Raw genomic sequence first — 20130 nt, 5'->3', positions numbered from 1 at the left:
CTTTTAATAAATGCTCTATGTTCTCTCCACCTTCTGTATGGACAACATTGAGGCAACAGTCTCACACATCGGGTCTGTCTTTCTAAAACACCGTGTATTTCAGTGCTTCTCTCAAATGAAAAAAAAAAAAATCATGCTTGAAAGAAATCCAAAACTGTTGAATACAAAATTATATGCACTTCTGAAGTTTGAAATAAAAACAATTTTGCAATAGTATGTAAGCAGAACAGGCAAAGACAGGACAATATCACGTACTTTGAGTGGAAATACTTGCACTGAAGAAAGATCAGTACATCATGTTCAAATAAATCTACAATCTTATGAGGAAATCATTAACTCTGAACACATTAATTTTCAAGACAATGTTTTATCTGACCTGTGCCAGTCTGCTGAAGATAGGAAAATGAGAAGGCAAAACATTGATAATATCAAGCAACTCTGACTTAATGGCAGTAAAGGTAGAAGATGTGGGATGAATAAAAAAAGCTCCTAAAGTAACATTCTTTCCTGAGTTAGTATTAAATAGTACACAGTAATTAAATTCAAAATGCTACCATTGCTGTGAGACATTTTCAGTACAACATTCTGTGAAAAGACACTCTATTTTTTACCAAGGTCTAATAAGTAATTTCAATAAAATTCCCCAGGTCATTGCACTAATTGGTACTTTTCAGCATTGTTACATCCACAGCAAGAACAGCTTTATTAAAGCTGCTACCAAAGAAACAACAAGAATACTCATAAACATGCAGGAGATACCAACATATCTCAAGGAAGTCTGAACAACATGTACACTTGGTTCAAATCTAGACTTAAAGCCACTGTTAACCTAAGAATGGCTCTGCCATATTTGTATTTTACTAAATCCACTGGAACAAGAAGCCAGTTTAGATATGAAGAGGAGCTGAATTTATTCAACTATTACCTATTGCCTTCAATTAGCATTAGAGTTTGAAATTTATTTTGCTTGGAAGTAACTAAAACTATCAACACATTAGGGGTTCTGTATGCTTGATTCTGGGACATCCAACTTCAGAACCTCATTTTTAGAGGCTCAATATGCATCTCAAAGCCAAAGGCCACTATTAGCTTGTAGGATCTGAGTATCACCTACTAAAGCCTAACAGCTAATTTACTGTTAACTAGATATCAATTTGGGCATGAGATTTGAGAAACTGTAATGATTTATTTTATATGTAAGAAACAGCAGAGTTTTTCAAAGGCTCTATAATGAATAACATAAGAAGTTCCTTGTCCCAAATAAATGAATTAATTTGAATGAAACTAATGTTTCATTTTCTATTGCAAGCCACCTTTACTAGAATGGAGATCAATTTAAAGCTTATGTTCAGTTTTCTTATCATGCATCTCAACTTATCATTTGATTTTCATTAACTTTCTTGTTTTGTCTGATGAAACTTAAACCTTCACTTTTATTAAAGGAGTAACTTGATCTGTGAAATCAGAAAGACTGTCTGGAACATCTTTTCCCTTAAAGTTCATTATAGAAAGAAGCATTTACCTCAGTGGGTCTGTAAAACATGTTTTGAACTTGAAGCAAGCAGGAGGAAAGTATGGGTTTTAAAGTGCATGGCAGGCAGGGGGCAAATCTTGTTTTTTCAGAGAACTTTGTTAGTTATGAAATTACACTTTTATTATACTACAGAAAAAACAAAAACAAACAAACACAAACAATCAAAAAAAAAAAACCAAAACAAAAAACCAAAACCAAACCAAACCCACCACACCCACAAAACTAATTGAAGAATTACCGTTTCTATTTAAACTTTCTCAGGTGGTGGCTTGGAAGGACACTCGTAGGTCTTTACCAGGATGATGAAGGACAGGAGACATAAGAATATTACATCCCTTTATTCAGCTTTCCCCAAGCAGGGACCAAAGCAGCAGCAAGCTGACCACCTTTCCCTGTGGAAGGAGGAAATAAAGGACCGTGTATAAGTTCAGTAGCCAAGGTCAATCAGGCAACTGCGTTTAGCTCCAATGAAGCGGTGGGAAACCAAAGGCTTAGCAGTTTTTGAGCATTTGTGTGTTTTCTTTTTAAACAAAGCTAGAAAAGGAGAATCGATGTTAAAGCACGGCTCCGTCGAGACACCCCTCACGGCTACGACAGGCGGAGATCAAGATTCCCGCAGGGGTGCCGGCTTGTGCCCTGCAGATCCCCCGCGCCTCGCAACATGTGCTTCAGCACATACACGGCAGCGTGCTGGGCTACCGGCACACACGAGAGGAGCCGCGAAGCCCCCCGACGAAACAGGACGAGCACCTCGGCCGCTCCTGCGGGCGGGCCCGGCGATACCTCCCGCGGCCTCGCCGCCGCACCCGGACTGATTGGCGGAGGGCGGCCCCGGTCCCACCCGCCAGAGGCGGGCACAGGGGACCTGCCCCGCCAGGAACTCCGCGTTGCCCTGGGAGCCGGGGCAGTGCATGGGGCGGGAGCGTGCTTGGGGAGCAGGACGGCCGCTCTCCGCGCCAGCGAGGGGAAAGGGCTGAGGGGAGCCTTTCCTCATCTGGCCGAGGGGCCCGGCGGCAGCACCTCCGCGGGGGTCGACGGCAGCGCTGGTGCATGCGGCCGGCGGGCGGTGGGGTGCCGGGGCGGCAGCGCGACGGAGCGGAGCGGGGGCAGAGGAAAGTGATGAGAAGTTGAGGGAGGACGGAGCGAGGGTGCCCTCTCCTTTCTCGGGCCGCACCGCAGGAGCAGCCCAGCCCCCCAGCAGGTGCAGCAGAGCCTGGGCGGAGGGGACAGGCGGGCCCGGCGCCGCAGCGGAGGGGCTCCTGCGGGAGCAAGGGCCTCAGGCCGGGCCGGACGGAGCCGCGCAGCCCCCGCGCCCGCTCAGCTGAAGGAAAAGAGCGGCAAGCGGAGCCCCGAACAGCGGTTTGCTCCAGGCTTCGGCTCGTTACCAGAGGCAGCGACGCAGAGAAACGGCCCTGAAGGGATAGCGGTGAGGGAGCTCGTTAATACCCCCGGGGGCAGCGGGAGGGGGTCGGGGGACAGGGTGAGGCGGTCCCGGCTCCGGCGCCCCCCTTCCGAGAGGCGGGGGCGGCCCGCTCGGCCCCCGGGAGGGCGGAGGGTTCCTGCCCGGGCACCCGGTCCCTGCCCGGGCACCGGCGGTGGGGTGGTGGGCGAGGAGGAGGGAGGCTGTCGTTTCACCTTGTTGCTTTTTTCAGCCCCCCTTCTGCCCCTGCTTGCTTTCCTTCCTTCCTCCCCTTAACGCAAGAGAAAGCCCCGGGCGCCTTGCATCACCGCCGGCGGAGGGGCTGGAGGGTGCGGAGGGGGTGAGGGAACCGCGGGCTGCCTAGAAAGAAGCCGCAGGGCACCGGGAGGCCGTGGCGATGCGGTGTCCCTGAGCAAGGGGAGCGGCGCGGAGGGGACGGTGTGACCCGGGAGTTGGGGAGGGCGGGGAGGCGAGCGCCGTGCCCTTGCAGAGGTGCTGAGGGGGCGTCATTTCTAGGCGAAAAAGGACACTCTCGCCGCCCTCAGCCAGAGGTGAGCTCGGGCTGCTACCATAGAGGAGGGTTTTGGAGGGGAGCGCGGCAGGAGCCCCACTGTCCCCAGGAGCGGGTTTCTGCGCGTCGGGCACGGCACCTGTGTGGCACGGCCTCCCGGGGCGGGCGGTCTGTCCCGCCCCGCTGCCGCAGCGGTGAGTGCGGGCAGAGGCGCAGAGGGGTGCCGGGGCGCCCCACGCCCGCTCCGGAGGCCCGGTCAGGTGCCTATGCTGCGCCTTGAAGAAGTTGAGCCCCCTGAGCCCGTGTGAGGAGGAGGACGGGGCCGTGGCCGCCGAAGCGAACACTTACTCGTGTTCGGGAAGCCCGGCGTTTCGGAGGAGCTCGGGGGATGAAGCGAGCGGTGACAGTACGTGCCGGGAGGGGGCTGCCCGGGGCCTGCGCGGCGACCGTTGGCAGCGACCGTTGGCGCGGCCGGCGCGCGTTACCTGGCGCTCCGCAGCCGGGGCGCTCGGGCCGGCGCTGCCGCAAGCCCGGGCGGGAGGTGGGGGGGTGCGGTTACTGTCAGGCACCCACTTTGCCTTAGTTCAGCCTTGTGTTTCGCTTTGACCCTTTATACTAACTAATCATAGCCGTTACTTGGCCTTGGGTATTGCCGTGAGGGGCTGTCACTGCCACAGCCATCCTGAAGTTACATAAGTCGGGCAGCTACATTTGCTTGTGTATGGCAAATAAATATTTTATTACCTGTCTGCAAACTTGTAATGTGAGGGACCTGCATGTGAGTACTTGGCCTGGGATGTGCCTCGAGTGTGCTGAACGTTAACAGAGTTTCAATCAGAACCGTCTTGCCTTTGAAGAAAGAAAATTGCATAATTGCTGCTCTGCCTCCCCGGTGGGTTTAAAAAGGAGAGAAAGAGTTAAGCATAAACCTTTAAGGGAATATGCCAATAAAGTTGTGGTATTTAAACAGCTATGAAATAGTATCTTGGTTTTTATTACTTTTTTACATACTTTATTAGTGACTGTGGAACAATAGGAAATCATTAAAAAATACGCAGAGCATTTTGCATGCTCACCGGAGTTGCCTGGGGATGGACAGCAGTGGGTAACTTTAATAGTAGAGGTCCATGAAGGTCTTCCCTCCAAACAAACACCTTCAAACTAATAATTTTGTTTTTCGTGTTGTGACTAGGTGACTTAGTTTTGGGAATAATTTATGTAATATCACTTGTTTTTAGACATTTATTCCAAGAATTGTCTTGGTTACACTTCCAGTCTGAAGCTCCCTGCCTCGTTCTCCAGGCAATTGTCACACAAGGTCACTTACATATTTAGTTTTATAGCCTCAACGTAATAAGTAATTACCTTTATTTCACATTTCCTTGTTTTTGTGCTCTTGTTTTAGTCATTGATCCAGGCTGAACACAGGGTACTGCATTGGCTGTTTTTTTCAAAACTACTAACCAGTTCCTGCTAGAGCCTCATATTATTTCAGATGGCCTTTGTGCTGTTGTGAAAATATTTTTGTTGAAATACTAGGAATCGACTGATTGGCCCGAAATGCTTGCATTTTATTCTTGACTTTTGCACAACATTTGCCATCAACAGAAGCTCCTTGTAGGAAGTCCGGAAAGAAAATTATTTACTTTGTCATGTATGTCTGTTAAGTATATAGACTCTAAGGTGAGAATCATTTTAGAGTGCTTTGTAAATGCCCTTTACATTTTATATTCTTAAAGCGCTCTAAGCAGTTGGGTTATTCTGAAGTAGGATTTGGATGGAGAAACCTATGGGACTAACTGGGGCTTGTGGAGAGGGCATCTGAGACAATGCAGGGTTGTGTCACCTGTGCTCTGTAAGTGTCCTCTCCTTGCCTGGTCAAATGGAGTGGAGGGCAGCAGACTCACCAAGGAGGTGCTAACTAAGCAGTGGGTTGGTTTTATACACTAGTGGCAACTCCAGCGTAGTGAATGACTACTAGGTGTTGTAGTTCATTGACAGTCATTGCAGCTACAGATTAGGCTTGGCCTGTGATCAGAGCAGGACTCTGTCATAACTCAGATTGGTACCCTATGGTAAACTCACCTCTTTTAGTTATTGTTTAGAGAAATGGAAGGTAGTCAGAACTACCATGTTAATTAAATGTTAATGCCGCATTTATCAGATCTAAAACACTTTAGAGGTCATGTTACCCAAATTGACCCTTTGGAATGATAAATGTGTTAGTTTACCTGCAGGAATTCTACAGGGTTAGTATACAAATGCTGGGGGTGCGGTGGCTCATGACAACATAGTCTGATTAGTTTGTAAAGAAGAAGTGAGAGGACCTCCCCTAATTCTCTGCCATTTATAATTTGCTACAGATTGACTTGGTTGATTTCTAGCAATATGTTTTATTTCCAGGAATGGAAAAAACCCAACTTTATCAAAGTCTTCTCCATGTGGTAGCTGTATTGCTACATGTGCCGTCACTGAGTGAGAAGGTGCTGTGGTAAGCCTTGTTATCCATAAAACAATGCCACTGAGCATAGTTTTGTGTATGGCCTTTTCTGTGTCTGTTGAGAGTTGTACAGATGATGTGTTTTGCTGGAACACTCCTCCTGCTGCTTCAAAAATGTTGTGCAAGTAATTGAGTGTAGCAACAGTTGCCTATCCTGACATAATTATTTTCTAATTGATGTTTCTGAGAATGAACCATGTTATTTCTGACTTTAACTGCTGAGTATTTTACTGGCAGCACCTATTTTCCTTTGTTTTCTGATTTGGGCTCTTAAAAGTGCTGCTTTCCACGTCACTGTTTTAGTCAGGTTGCTTCCTTTAGAACAGTACCAAGAATTCGTGTCAGTTTACTCCATCTTGAGTGAGTCCCTTCTCAGTTACTTACTAGAAAATCACACTACAGTATGAAAAGCTATTGAGATCTTTGTTGTAAGATCATATTCAAGAGGTGCTTACTAAATGAAATACCTTTTCTCTCCAGATCCTGATTCTTAACAGAGATGCTTTTATTACTGTTTCGGTATTAGAGTGATATTTAAGAAAAGGATTGTGTTTGAGAAATGCTGATACATTGGAAGTGTTCGTAATCATTCACCTTCTTTTGTTGGGATTTTTATTTTTCAGTTTTATTTTTCAATTTTCAGCATGGATTTTTTTTTTTTTTTAAATTTTAGAAACTGTCTGGGCTGAAAACTGATATTCTAATACAGCTCAAAGTATTTGTGAATAGACATTGTAGAGGGCTCTTTGCCCTGTTTTCCAGGAAGTAAAATACACTAGAACCATTTAATAAAATTCTCTGTCCTAAAATGTGTGATGTTTTTTCCATTTCTCCCCCAGGACAACTATACTTGGAGTAAATTTACAAGAGTTGTGCTATAAGGTTTCTTGTACCCTTTGACAAAATATTTGAAGTATTTAGGATGTATGTATCTTAAGTATTCTGTGTATGAGGTGCTGTTAATACTCCATTGTCTGTAAATTTGTAAAGAAAACCTCTTGGAAATTGATCACCAGGATTTTTCGTTGCAAGTCCATTAATTTTTTTTTCTTCATAAAGTTTTATCATCTAATAGGAAAATAATTTTCAGTTACTAAAAACTCCTTTTTTGCTGTTACATAATCACACCATGCTATTTTAAAATTATTTTTTATTTTATTTTGCTAATTACATGAAAGATTTCATGCTACAGTTCTTGACTGGGAGCCATGAATTGGAACAGTAGCGAGTTCTTTCTTTGGAAGCTTTTGAGACTTTTAGTTTCTAACACAGAGTTTTATGTGTGTTTTTAATTCCTAAGTATAGAAAGAGTTGATGATGTTACCTTTGGTTTAATGAAATAACATAATTGTTTAGCTGTTAGAAACAGTACACCCAAATAATTATATCTGCAACTAAGGAACACTTTCGGTGTCCTTGTTAAGCCTTGAACTCTTTGAAGCCGTAGATTTTTTTAATTTTTTTTTTTTTTTTTAGAAAATTAATAGCTACTAAACCAGTCCAGAATGTGGGCTTTTATGGGGAAGAAGGGATGGTAAATGGAAAGAATACCACCAAACTTTGCATTTTTACAGCTAACTATACCAGTTATGATTTAAGGTGTGGAAGAGGGAGTTGAAAGACAATGCAGATGACTGTTTTCTAAATTCTGCAGTTCAGAGTTGCAAAAAGTAGTGATAACCTGATTTGTTTGACAATTTCTCTTACATAGCCCAGTTGTCATGCACATAATTTTATTTGTATAGGGGGACAAATAAATATAGAAATAAGTGACTTAAGACTGTTTTCCTACTCAATAACTGAAGGGGAAATTAATAGGAAATCTTGGGTCAGCTTCAGGTTCTGAACTGAGTTGGAAATGAGCCTTGATGCCCTGGTGAGACAATGAGCTTTTAAAAAATCAAGCAAAAAAATTACGAAGGTTGTCTTTTAGTACATTTAAGGGGAGGCAGCGATGTGAACAAAGAAGGTAGAGGACCACCTGAGTTCCTTAATGTTTTCGTCCATACATCAACACTAGTTTTAAAAGAGTTATTTTATACATTGATGAGCGTTGAGAGCATAGCTCTAGCACAACCTTCAAACATTAAATTCTGAAATTCAGGGCCTCAATTGTGAAGATATTGATTAAAATGCAGTTAAATCTGCTGAATTTGATGCTTTTTCTGCCCCCTAACCAGCTTGGAAGTTGGAAGTTATCTGCCTTAAGTCAAATGAGTTAGGCAGGCTTTGTAATTTAATGCGAAGAACACCAATTCATAAAATAAAGGTATTATATTTAAAACTTAGTTGTATAAACTTCCAACAAAAATACTAGCATTAAAAAAAACATGGCCAGTACTCATGTGTTGTTGCTTGCCTTTACCTTTCTTTTCAGGATATCATTGTTGTCCTCCAAATTTAATGTTTTGAATGAGAAATTTTCAAATCCAGAGGAATGTTGGGCATTTTCTAGTTTGCACTGTGACGGGATCAAAGGGGCATGTTTCTCTGAATGAAGTTTGGGTTAGAAACAGGCATTCTGGCCAGAATACTGCTTTAAGTAGAATAATTTAAACACCAGGTAGGTGCACAGGTGGCTTTTGAGGTGAAGTGGGAAGTACATTGGAGGGGCCCAGTGCAGCTGTCAAACCCAGCAGCACAGCTGGATGTGCTTTCTGCAGCGTGCAGTGTCTGCAAGGGGAATCTGCTCTTCTCACTGCAGTTGTGTCTCTTCTCTTGGCTACACTTGTTTCTGAACCGATTGCAAATGCAGATTTAGTTATCAATTTGGGTCTGGTTTTGTTTCATGGAAAATAATGTTTTTCCTTGCCCCACTGTTGTTTGGTTAAAAGTTTTTTGTCTAAGATGCGGAGTGGGAAATAGACATAGGAGTAGCAATGCCATCATGGAAGATGTTGTGCCCAATACATAAACATTTCATACTGCTGAAAAATTCTTTAATGAAATATTATTTCAAGTGAGCACTTAATTTGGCTTCTCCCTTCTCCTTTCAACAGCCGTTATTGAACTGTGGTGGTAGTTTAGGGTGCTGCACCACTCTTGCAATGGAAAAGATTTTTCTAGTGTCAGTCTGAATTTTTTAAGCTGCAATTACTGTTCCCTCCAGTAATGGCAAACTGATAGGCAAGGAGTTTGGCTATGGAGCTAAATGGGAAGACCTGCAAGGTGGATTGTCTAAGATGGAAACAACTACTCCAATCTCTGCAATTTTTTGGGAAACTCTTGTTTTTAATGGGTTACTGCCTGGTTGCCAAGTCTGGCTTTTGTATGTGACTGATGGTTCTCAGGGCACCAGCTGAAGTTGTGTTTATAGTTAATGGGCCATAGGAAGTGCTGGCTGCAAATGGTATTGTGGTGTAAGAGGCACATTGTTTTTTCATAGAGGAAACCTGCCATGCTGGTACTCAATGAAGCAGGCTGCTGGCCCTGCCAGTCGTGCTGCTTCTCTACACCTTGCTGGCAAAAAAGATCTCAAATCTCTTATGTGTTTTCTAGGGTTCTCTTCCACTAATCCTCATGCCTGGGTGAGCTTGGAGGAGACTGTCACAGTAGTCTAAAACTTGTACATCAGTGTACTGTAAATACTGAGAAAGGTTTGTTGCAGAATTAGAGCCTTGATTAAGCCTTGCTGGTCCTTGGAAGAATGTTATTTCCTTTACCTGGGAGATTTCAGTGGATTCAAAGAGACTAAATTTGAAGAGGTGTATGTAGGTATGTGTGGTGTTTGATCCCTGAGCACAGAAGTTTCTCATAAGAAATCAAGTATAAAGTGCTTGTGGAAAGTTTTGTTTACCAAAGTTTTTCTTTACACCACTATAAAGTGGAAAATTTAAGGTGTTTTTTAGTAACATGACTAGGTAGACAAATCTGGGGTTTGGGGCATCCTTTGCTTGTAGGGCCTGAAAGTCTGTAGATGTGAGCTGTTGGTTGATCCTACATTGTTACCGTAATTTTTAAGCTGTTTACTAGTGAAGTAACTTGAGAGTCCACAGCAGGGCTGTAGTTCCAGTGTTTGTTAGGCTGTAGCGACGGTCTTCAAAAGGTTATAGTTTCTTACCAGAAGTGGAGGACGATCTTCCCATGTCCCAGAAGGTGCACTTTTGCTGGGTAAGAACACGTGCATGTGCACGTATACAATCACTTGATGCACATCTATGTGGTTTATTGTTTATTTGTTTTGGTTTTACACCCCGGTCATCCTCTGTGAATCATAGTCTTAGAGCTGCAAGTCATCTTTATCCTGATCCTCTGCAACCTTTGGATCTATCTATTTATTTATTTATTTTCCAATATTTGAAAATGAACAGATTGTCCTTCTCAGGCTATTTCTGAAAATGTTACTTTTATTACCACCACCCCCACAAACCCTATCTTTAGATCCTTTCCTTTCTGAAGTTATAATCTGTTTTTAGTCAACTACTGATATTGTAAATTGGCAGGAAGTTTGTGTATTTAAAAATGCTTATACAGCTACTGCAAAAACACCCCTGAGTCTTGTCTTAACCCTTCCTGGACTGTAGTCAGCACCTTTCCAGAAGGTTCCTGAGTTGATTTCTGTCCTGTCTCATTCTGATAAATTCCGTGGTCTGGGGATTAAATTATGTAGAGAGAAAAGCCTGAGTATGATACTTTTATCTTCATTCTAACTACTGAATCATAGTAGGAAGTAGTTCAAAGCAGACACTATGAAAACACACATCTGAAAGCATTTGCTTTAACTTGTAGTTATAAAACCTACCTGTAAATATCAAAACAGAACCTAATGATGGACTGAACAAGCTGAACATCGACGGAATGTGTTGCTGCATAGTCTTGAGAGCAATTCAGTTATTTTAATTAAGCTGAATAAGAGCAAAACATTATTAAATCATGTATTTCAACTTTGAATAAAGTTGTATTTCCCATTGAAGAAAGGACCTGCTATACTTCCTCTCCTGATTCTGTGTGTCTTATTAAAATGTAATTTTCTATAAGATGAAGTCAGAAACTGAACAAAGAAATTCATTCAAGGCTTTTGGGTGTCATGTGATGGCGTGACCAGGGAGAGCTTGTACCAAGCTGAAGCTAGCTGTAGTGAAAAATGAAGCATCCTCCCAAACAATTATTATGGTTAGAATAAAATCCCAGTAAAACTAACATTTCAGATCCTGAGGCTCACTTATGAGACAAATTTCATGCCCGTGTGGTGGTAGCCTATAACTATAGGCTGTGTTTTTCACACCAACAAATTATACTTACTACAAAGTTGTGCCTTGCAGGTTCTTTCAACCTGTTCTTCAGCGGGTCATTTTATCAAAAGAGAATCTGTCACTGATGAAAGTGTTTAAAATCAGGCAGTCAGGTTTTTTTCTTTTTCACTTTTTCTTTCTTAGTACTTTGCTCAGCTGGTATTTCAACCTGTCTTTTGATGCCAGTGTGAAAGGGAATGTTTCCTGGGCAGCTCCAACCCCTCTGGAGAAGCCTCTTTCTCTACATTTGCTGCTGTGACACTCATGCCCCCTGCTCTCTCCGCATAAAAGATTTTCTTCTTTTTCTTCCTGCACTTACTCCTGTAGCTCTTGATTGTGCAGTGTGAAGCAGATTGTGCTGAGTTATTCTGTTACTGGATTCTTTTGGGCAGCGCAGTGTCGCGCAGCAGGAGCAGGGCCCGCAGTCTGTGTGCCAGTAAATAACATCTTAAGCAGCACTGGTGTCTCTAGGAAATGTGGAGTAACCTGTTGACTTCTCTGTGTTAATACCCTTCCCCCCCCAATGTCACAACATTATTTCTGGTTGCTTGCTTTGTGGTGCAAAAGGGCTGGAGAAGGTTGAGAAACGTTACTCTCGCATCTCAGTACATGGAGGAAAGGTCTTGTACGTTGGTGCCAAAATACAGTGTCGTCTTTGAATTCACAGTACCTGTGAGGAAGACGTATATTTTGCCAGAAAACATTGTCACATTGTTTTGGATGAACTAGACAAATCCCTTCACAAGGACTTTACGTGTCTCGCTTTCAAATGGCTTTTTCACTGTATGTAGTCAGCATTTATCTTTCCAAGGTGCTGGGGGTGGAATCACTGTGGGCAGCAAGGGGAAGACCTGCATAATAGGGAGAGCCAGTGCAGAGAAATCTGAGTTCCTTGCACGCTGACTCAGGTTGCACTCATTTGAAGGTGCATAGGTTTTGGAGCAGGCTTTTTGTTTCTTGGGTTTCTGCACTGTGCTTCCTTTGTCCTTAGGCGCAGGACAGCACATCAACTCTGTTGCAATACCACGTGCGTGATCAGCTTTGCTCTGGTGCAGGACCTGGAGCTATAAGCACAGTGGGACCCGAACTGTCCCACTGATGTGTTTCTGCACCACTTTCCCCACTGCTCCTGGTCTGGGGACACAGCACAGCTGTTGGGATGCTGGAGCCGGTTACCTGTTCTGGGCTTGCTGTGTTGCTTTGGACCTAGACCAGCAGCAGGAAGGGTTTTGTTCGTGCAGCAGTTCTGGGCCTGGCTAAGCCTTACCAAAGAATTTGCAGTAGCACTCAGTTTTACCAAAATATTGACTGGTAGCCTAGTATTTGCAAATGCGAATCCCTAGTATGTAAGGTGAAAGATGTATAGATTATAACGACTTTACCCCATTTGAGGTGTACAGCAGGACAAAAGAGAACTTGAATCTTCTTGCCTTTTTAACTTTTGCTTGGGTTAATGTATATCCTTGAGGTATTTTGAATTGTTTTAACTAGCTTATGTGGTAGGTCTGCAAACTCCAGCATTTCATAGGGTACAAAATCTTTATGAAACTGACTTTAATGCAGTTAGTTAAACTGCGTCTTGAAAATGGGTACAATAATGGCATTCAATAAAGTATATATTTTTAACTGCGTACTGTTTACTCAGTTCATGTTAAGAGATGCGAGTTGTGTGAAGGAGAATGTGCATTTGTCCTGTTGTAACATACTTTGTGTTATGAAAATACTGAATGAGGCTTTAATCCTTTATCCTCAGGTAAATCTCTTCTTGACTGATGCTGTCAATACTGCAGTATTATCATCCCAAAATATGCTGGCCTTGCTATGGTTTGCAAGTGACTTCGTTTAAAAGCTTGAGTGTATTGCTGTTAATATCTTTACAAATCCTGTATAAATTTAGAATATATTAACAGAATAATAAAGATAATATTTGTAAATCCATAACCTTTTTAGATATAATCAACCTGTTCAGAAGTTTAGGATTGTTTTCCATAACCATGAAGACTCACTTAAAAGTAATTATTTTGGGAAGCCAGTGGCAAAGTGCTAGCTAGATTGGTCACTTGCTATAAATTCATGTTAATAGGACATTATGCCTTGCATAACAGCTCTATTCCCATGTAATTTTTTAGAACAGATTAATTTGCTAGCATGTCTATTGAAAAAACATTTCTGTGTACCAACTGTAAAATGTGTTATGGAAGATAAGTGCCTCTTCTACCTCACTACCTTTTGTGTGAGGATTTTTATAATCATTTTCCCACAACTCTGGAGTACAAAAGCTTACGTAAAATCCTTCAGTTTTTGATGAAACCTGTTACACAAATAAGTTTTTACTAAAAAGGGTTTCATAAATTGCATATGCTTTTGACTCCCTCTTAATTAGCTGTTTTCATAGCTGACACAGAACGTCTCTGACGGATGGTGACAGTGACATTGTAGTGCCTATAAATCTCCCTCTCACTTTGTGTAGGTGGCATTCTTGTGCTCATTGAAATACCTCAGTCATTGGATAGAAGAATTGAAGAAGTTGTATGAAGTTAATGCAAAAGCTACCTCTTCTTTATGCATATGTGGTTTCTTACTAATAATTTCCACCAATTTCTTAATTTACTTGGTTGAACCAAGAGCCTGTAGTTACAAGCCGAATCTTAGAACTTATCTAAAACCTTGCAACACAAAATAACTTGTTGAAATCAATAACAAGATGTGTGGTAGGAAAAACTTAAGAAGATAAATCCGAAGGTTTTTCAATACCTGTTATCAGAGCCTCTTTGTGGATGATATTATGGCTTGCTGCTCCAAGGCTCTGTGTATTGATTCACTCATTTCTGATGCTTTTGTCTGGTTTGCAGCATGTGGGTTGCTGAGTAGCAGCTACTTCCTAATCTTAAACAGCAATCTGCTCCCTGAAGTCAGTTTATGGGCCTGCCTGATTCACTTTAATGTTCCTAAAGGATTATGGAGGAGTATTTCCTATTACCTACAGAACATGTACAGTACGGCAAGCAGTATTATATACTAAGAACATATTTTACAATTGCTAGATTAAAGGGTTTAGGTGTCAAATTGTACTTTTAGTTTGAAGAATGTGGTCTTCCTTATCCTTGTCTGTTATACCGCTAATTAAAGTCTTCCTGTGTCTATGACAATTTGATGACCTGAGATATGTTGTTATATGTGATTTGGTTAGTGCATTTCTTCACATTGGTAGCATTTCCTTGCTTTGGTGCTTGGCAAAAAATATTAATGTGGACTGGTATTAAATCTTAAAGTGCTTTGAGGGGGGCTTGAAAAAGTATTTGTATTGTTTCAAGAGGTGTCTAGGAAGACATCACAACTGTAAAGTATGACCTCTTCTCTGTTCTCTCTTCCCCAGTTTTGCATAAATTCACTGAATTCATGCTTGCATGTAGGTATATTTTTTTTTTCTTCAACATCAGCTGCTTGCATGTGGCTGGTCCAGCTAAAATTTGGGTTGAGTGCATGTATTTTTATCATGGAATCATCCTGTAAGCGTTGTTAGAGAACCTTTTATTTGTCTTGGAATATTTTCTTCCTCTTTCAGCTTTATACTTAACTGTAAGTGCTTTTTGTTAGTCATCCTTTGCTATCTTAGGCTTGATAAAATGCTTTCGTTACAGGTCCTTTGGTCATGCAACTAGCATTGTAGGGTTTGGTTCTGTGTTTGCTTAACTGAAATGTTTACAAGCCTGTGAAGGTTGGATACCATGTTTTATCTGTAAAACTATGTTTAATAACAGCTAAAGCAAACAGATCTGCACATAAAATAAGGTAATGCCAATGGGATTTTGAGTAGGCAGGGAAGGACTGGGACTTCAATAATCAAGTAACACACCAGGTAACAATCTGCTTTTTGAACTGTCTCATGCTCCACTGTGTAAAATAGATCTGTGCTCATCTCTTTATCCTCTTTAATGGTTCTGTTTTATTAAGAGCAGTAGTAAACCAAAGCCAGGAGCTGTGCCAGTTGTTTTTCGAGGGAGTTCGTAGCACTGTCAGTAACCAGTTGTATTTCACTCATCACCTAGCTCAGGATTTTACTTAACATCCTTTTGACTGTGCCCTTTTTGCAGCTACAGCACATACTGTTTTAAAAAAAGTATAAACACAGAATATGTGTTTATCTGTGGCAGATGCGGTTGTTGAGCAGGGTAGGGTGGGGCTGGCTGCAGAGGTGACACTGCACAAATGCAAATCTAGTTAGTAAGCCTGCTCCTTTTAATGTGTACTCACACCTGTTAAATTGTAATGAGCAACTGGAGACCTTGGGGTGAGGTGGGAGTGTTGAGCAGCTGGAAAGATTGCTCCTTTGCTGCCATTGCAGGGATGCTGTTTAGTATGAAGGGCACCTTTCTGGCCATAGCTCCTTGTCTTCTGACCCCCAGGCAAACTCAACAAACTTTAGCAAATCTGAAGAAAAGCTGAAAGGAAGGGAGCACCTTGAAAAACCGACTTGCATCACTGAACACAGTCTCTGTAAAAATTTCCTTCTTTAGAGGTCAAGAGCGTTACGTATTGCTAATAAATAAAAAAGGACTCTTTTTATATCATTATGGTATGTGCAGACGTATAAGAACAATTTAGTTTTTTCAGTAATGATAAATATTTGTGCAGTTTGAATTCAAGTTGTGCTGCATACAGAGCTGCTTGAGAGCCTCTTTTGCTTCTAGATCTCACTGCCGTGGAGAAAAACACTGAAAATGTTATTGCTGGCTTGAAAATGATTATTTTTGTGAGATTTCAGAAATAGTAGGTGGGCAGCTTGGGTATAAAGCATAAAAAAACCCCTCAAACATGCTTGTAAGTTTTAATTACAGAGTGATTAGCAGTTTATTAAGGATTGGTAATAAATGTAATCTTTGGTATGTATTCAAGTACTGTAATTGACTGTTACATAATTAATTGGAATTATTTTAAAAACATTTTAAAGTTTGAAGTATAACTGTGGTTCACTTGTATGATATCAGTTTAGACATTAAGACTTTTTCATATAATTTATATAAATGTCAATGTCATTCAGTTGCTTTCCACATTGCCCCATTTTCAAGTGTCAGGTCTTTGAACAATGCAAGGGAAGGATCCTCTGAAAGCCACTGATTTCTGTGCACTCACACTTCTTGTACTAGATCCTGCTTGGCCTTTCTGGGTGAATGAAAAATATTTCCTTAAAAAAAAAAAAAAGGCAGGATTTAGAATGCTTTTGGTCAGCCAGAAACGCCCCTCCAGCAGCCTTCTGTGGACATGCTTGGTTTTCTGTAACACACTCTAAAACTCATACTTTCTCTTTCATTTGAAAAGCCACATGTAGGTCATTAACTTTACGAGGAGCCCTTGGTATAGGTTTAATGTTTAACCTCCTGGTGTTTCTTTAATATTTAACTTTTCTTGCTGCACTCCAGTAGGTGAACTCTTTACAGCAGCGGTTGGCTTCACTCATATAAATCTGCTCTGCCTTTTTTTCTTCCCCTCCATATCTGTTTTTGCTTTTAGAGCTTTCAGGGCTTTTAGGCTGAAAGGAGTAGTGGCTTCAGTTCAGTTGTAGTTTTGTGGGGTATGTTTTGTTTAGTTGGTTGGTTTTATAAAAACTTAAGAAAATTTGGATTTTTCTTTTGATTTTTGTACCGTCTATTATAAAAGGATATATACCAGCTCAGACTAAACCATCTTATTTAATGGAGGCACATCCTAAGCAGAAAGCCTTAGGATAGAGGTAGAAAATGGTGTTACACTGTGAACTTTGGAGAAACACGTCATCCTCTGTTGTTGGCCTTTCTTTCCTTATGCCTGGTATTCAACAACAGGAAGCAGTTGCATTGGGTGTTGATCCTTTTTATTTATTTTGGCGGGTGATATATTCTGGGAGTTGACTGCTGGAGTATGACTGGAAGTTAGTGGGAAGAGTCCCTGTGGTCTGGTGTTGAAGGGCTTCCAGCTTAGCACCACCCTTTAGTTTTCCCAACCTCTTCAAAGCCCCATCTGCCTGGGAGCTGCCAACTGCTTTTGAAGATGAGTAGGTTCAGAAATTCCTATTAAAACAGGGAATCCTCTGCAGTTTTCCCTGTCTTGACAGAAATACCTGACATGCTGGAAGATTCATTGCTGAGGATGGTTGGAGGAGAGTCCATTGCTGGGACTGAGGCTGGAGCTGAGCTCACGTGGTTGCACATTGCTGCCCTGCTGATGACACCAAGCACCTTCCTCTCACTCGTCCCCAGTCTGCCAAATAGGAATTAGGCCTTTGATTAGATGTTTTGCATTTCATCCTCATTCCTGCTTAATACAAACCTTCCAAGCTCCCTACTTCTGCCTGGCCAGGGGATGAAATCACGAGGCTTCATCCTGGAGGTTCCTGCTGAAAGTTCAATATAAGGTCAACGCTCTTTTTCCCAAAAAAAAAAAAAGTCACTTAATCAACATTTCTCTAATAGCATCATGTGTTGAATAGTTCTGTGGCTTGGTAGGTCCTGTACATATATTTTCCAGTCCCCATGGAAGATTGAAGAGGGGAGTTGCATAATATATTTCTGAGAACTGATTTCTTTTTCTAATAAGTTCTGAAGATACCACAAGTTACCGACTTCTTCAGAAGAGTGTTGTGTCATCTCTTGATGCTGATACACCGCAAGAGGAGAAAAGCTCATGTTTTGTAAGTTGCCTGTAGCTGTATTGTCAGATTTTTATGTTAGATAGGTAGTGCTTCATAGTACCTTCATGAAAGAGTAAAATATCCAGTGTGAATCCCGTGTGAAACGCTGCTCTTGGGTGCGGGCGGGAATGGGAGGTGACGTGGCAATGCTGTTGTCATCCCTGGGAAGTGCAGCTGTAGTTCCCCATGGCTTTTGGTGGTGAGTGTGTGACCCCGTCTGTGGAGAATACACCTTGGAGCTAAGGATTGTGTCTCCCTGCCGGCGCTGTGCTCCAGGCCTGCATCGGGTCGGGAGATTAAAATACAGCCTGGCGTGCCTGCATCTGGCAATCCCTTGGATTGTGACTAGCCCTTAGGCTCCCAGGACCTTTGATTTATACCTCTGATACAAACATTAATGGTTTGAGTTTCCCAATCCTACACCCCCGTTCATGGTTTTGTAATATTGCTGTTGTAACTTAGTACCATGGGAATGCTTTATAGCATGAGGAGGTGTAATCAGTAATGTTTTTTTTTTCTTGGATATTACATTGAGAAACCCATATTTACTTGTTAAAACTTCACCTAGTGAGTGTTATCTTCCAGTGGTGCTGATCAGTGTGGCCCCATTGAAGACATCTGTGCATGGCCTATTGGTACCAATATTGAACGCTGTGCCAAATCCATGGACTTACGCACTTGCACAACCCTCTGCTGCAGCTTGAAACCTGCACGTTTTATGGGCAGGAGCAGAGTGGGATGGTGAGTGGGAGTCAGGGCTGGCACATCCTTTGAACAGGAGCTCCTGGGAGGGCAGCTGAGCTCTGTGGGGTGCTGCGGTTTTCTAGAAAGGCTTAAACTAAAATGGCAATTTAGTGCCTTAAACTCTCTGGCAGATCAGTCCTTCGTGCTGGGAGGTGAGCGGTTTCTAGTGCAGTAAAAATGCTTTTTCTGATTTCACTAGAGAATGAAAAGAGTTGCTTTTAGTTCAATTTAACTACTTCTATTTGCCATGGAGGAGATGTTTTAGGGTGATATCCAACACCCTAATTGAGACAGTTTAAGAAACAAATTAATCTCTCTGGATGTCAGGTGATGGTGCAGTATAGTGAAGATTTCATATGCTACTGGTCATTTTTGTACCAAGTAGTTTCCTCTCTCTTCTCCTGAAGCGTTAATCTCTGTAAAATTGAGATTTGTGTCTGGAAACAATGACGCTCTGAGTACTTCCCCTAACATTCCTTCAGCCTGTGAATGTGGTGGTGTTGTGAAGATTTCGATCAGTTCTCCATGTTTCAGTTCCTCACTCCCTGCACATGGATACCATAAGGTTTTGCTGTGCATCTTTGTGCCGTGGCTTTGTCCCAGGAAAAGAAATCCACACACAAAACCCATGTTTCTCTGTCTGAATGAACTCATTTGTGCAAGCACGTCTGTTTGCACACACTACTGCTGGTGATAATTCATTTAAAATTCATAGAGTTCTTTAAGTGATGACTGGTAATCTCCTAGGCTGTGGCTAACACCTTCTTGAAGATAAGTGTGGAAGAGCTTTCAAATGCTATGAGAAAATTGTCTATGTGAGAAACATGATTTAAATAGTCAGTGTACCTTATAAATGTTTCACAGTCAAATCACTTCTGGAAACTGGAGTAGGAGAAAATTGGGGCATCTTTCAGAAAGTCCAATATTATATTGTAGCAATACAAGTATGAGATGTTCTGTTGGTGAGTTGGTAACCCATGTAACATTAAAAAATAGAATAGAACGTAGAATCGTTTCGGTTGGAAGAGACCCTCAGGATCCTTGAGTCTGACTATAACCTAACCTAACTCTAAGCACTAAACCATGTCCCTAAGGACTTCATCTACACACCTTTTAAACTCCTCCAGGGATGGTGACTCCACCACTTCCTTGGACAACCTGTTCCAGTGCCTGACAACCCCTTCCATGAAGGATTTTTTCCTAATATCCAATCTAAACTTCCCCTGGTGCAACTTGAGACCATTTACTCTTGTCCTATCACTTGCTACCTGTGAGAAGAGACCAACACCCTCCATGCTCCAACCTCTTTTCAGGCAGTTGTAGACAGTGATAAGGTCTCCCATCAGTCTCCTTTTCTCCAGGCTGAACAACCCCAGTTCCCTCAGCCACTCCTCTTAAGACTTGTGCTTGTAAGAAATCTGAAGGTGCTGTATTGTGTCCATGTTGGAGGAAGTCTCTTGTCTAAATGCCACATGGGAGGGGAGGAGAAAAGGCAAACTCATTGGAAATTGAGCACTGCCAAA

General features: G+C 42.1%; 1 protein-coding gene across 3 annotated transcripts in view; it reads left to right on the top strand.

Annotated features, from left to right (window-relative positions):
- The first annotated feature begins 2425 nt into the window (after positions 1 to 2425).
- UGT8 (UDP glycosyltransferase 8) overlaps positions 2426 to 20130 on the top strand; it is a 44522-nt gene continuing 26817 nt past the window's right edge. Inside the window, exons 1-2 of one of the 3 annotated variants that reach the window (XM_071808111.1) lie at positions 2426 to 2960; positions 5869 to 5956. The gene's annotated coding sequence lies outside the window, so the exon portion shown is untranslated. The remainder of the gene's footprint in view (positions 2961 to 5868; positions 5957 to 20130) is intronic. The other 2 variants (XM_071808110.1, XM_065836807.2) reach the window with 2 other exon arrangements.

This window comes from Patagioenas fasciata, chromosome 4, assembly GCF_037038585.1.
Source record: "Patagioenas fasciata isolate bPatFas1 chromosome 4, bPatFas1.hap1, whole genome shotgun sequence".
Lineage (NCBI taxonomy): Eukaryota > Metazoa > Chordata > Aves > Columbiformes > Columbidae > Patagioenas > Patagioenas fasciata.
This window is presented reverse-complemented; position numbering and strand designations above follow the sequence as displayed.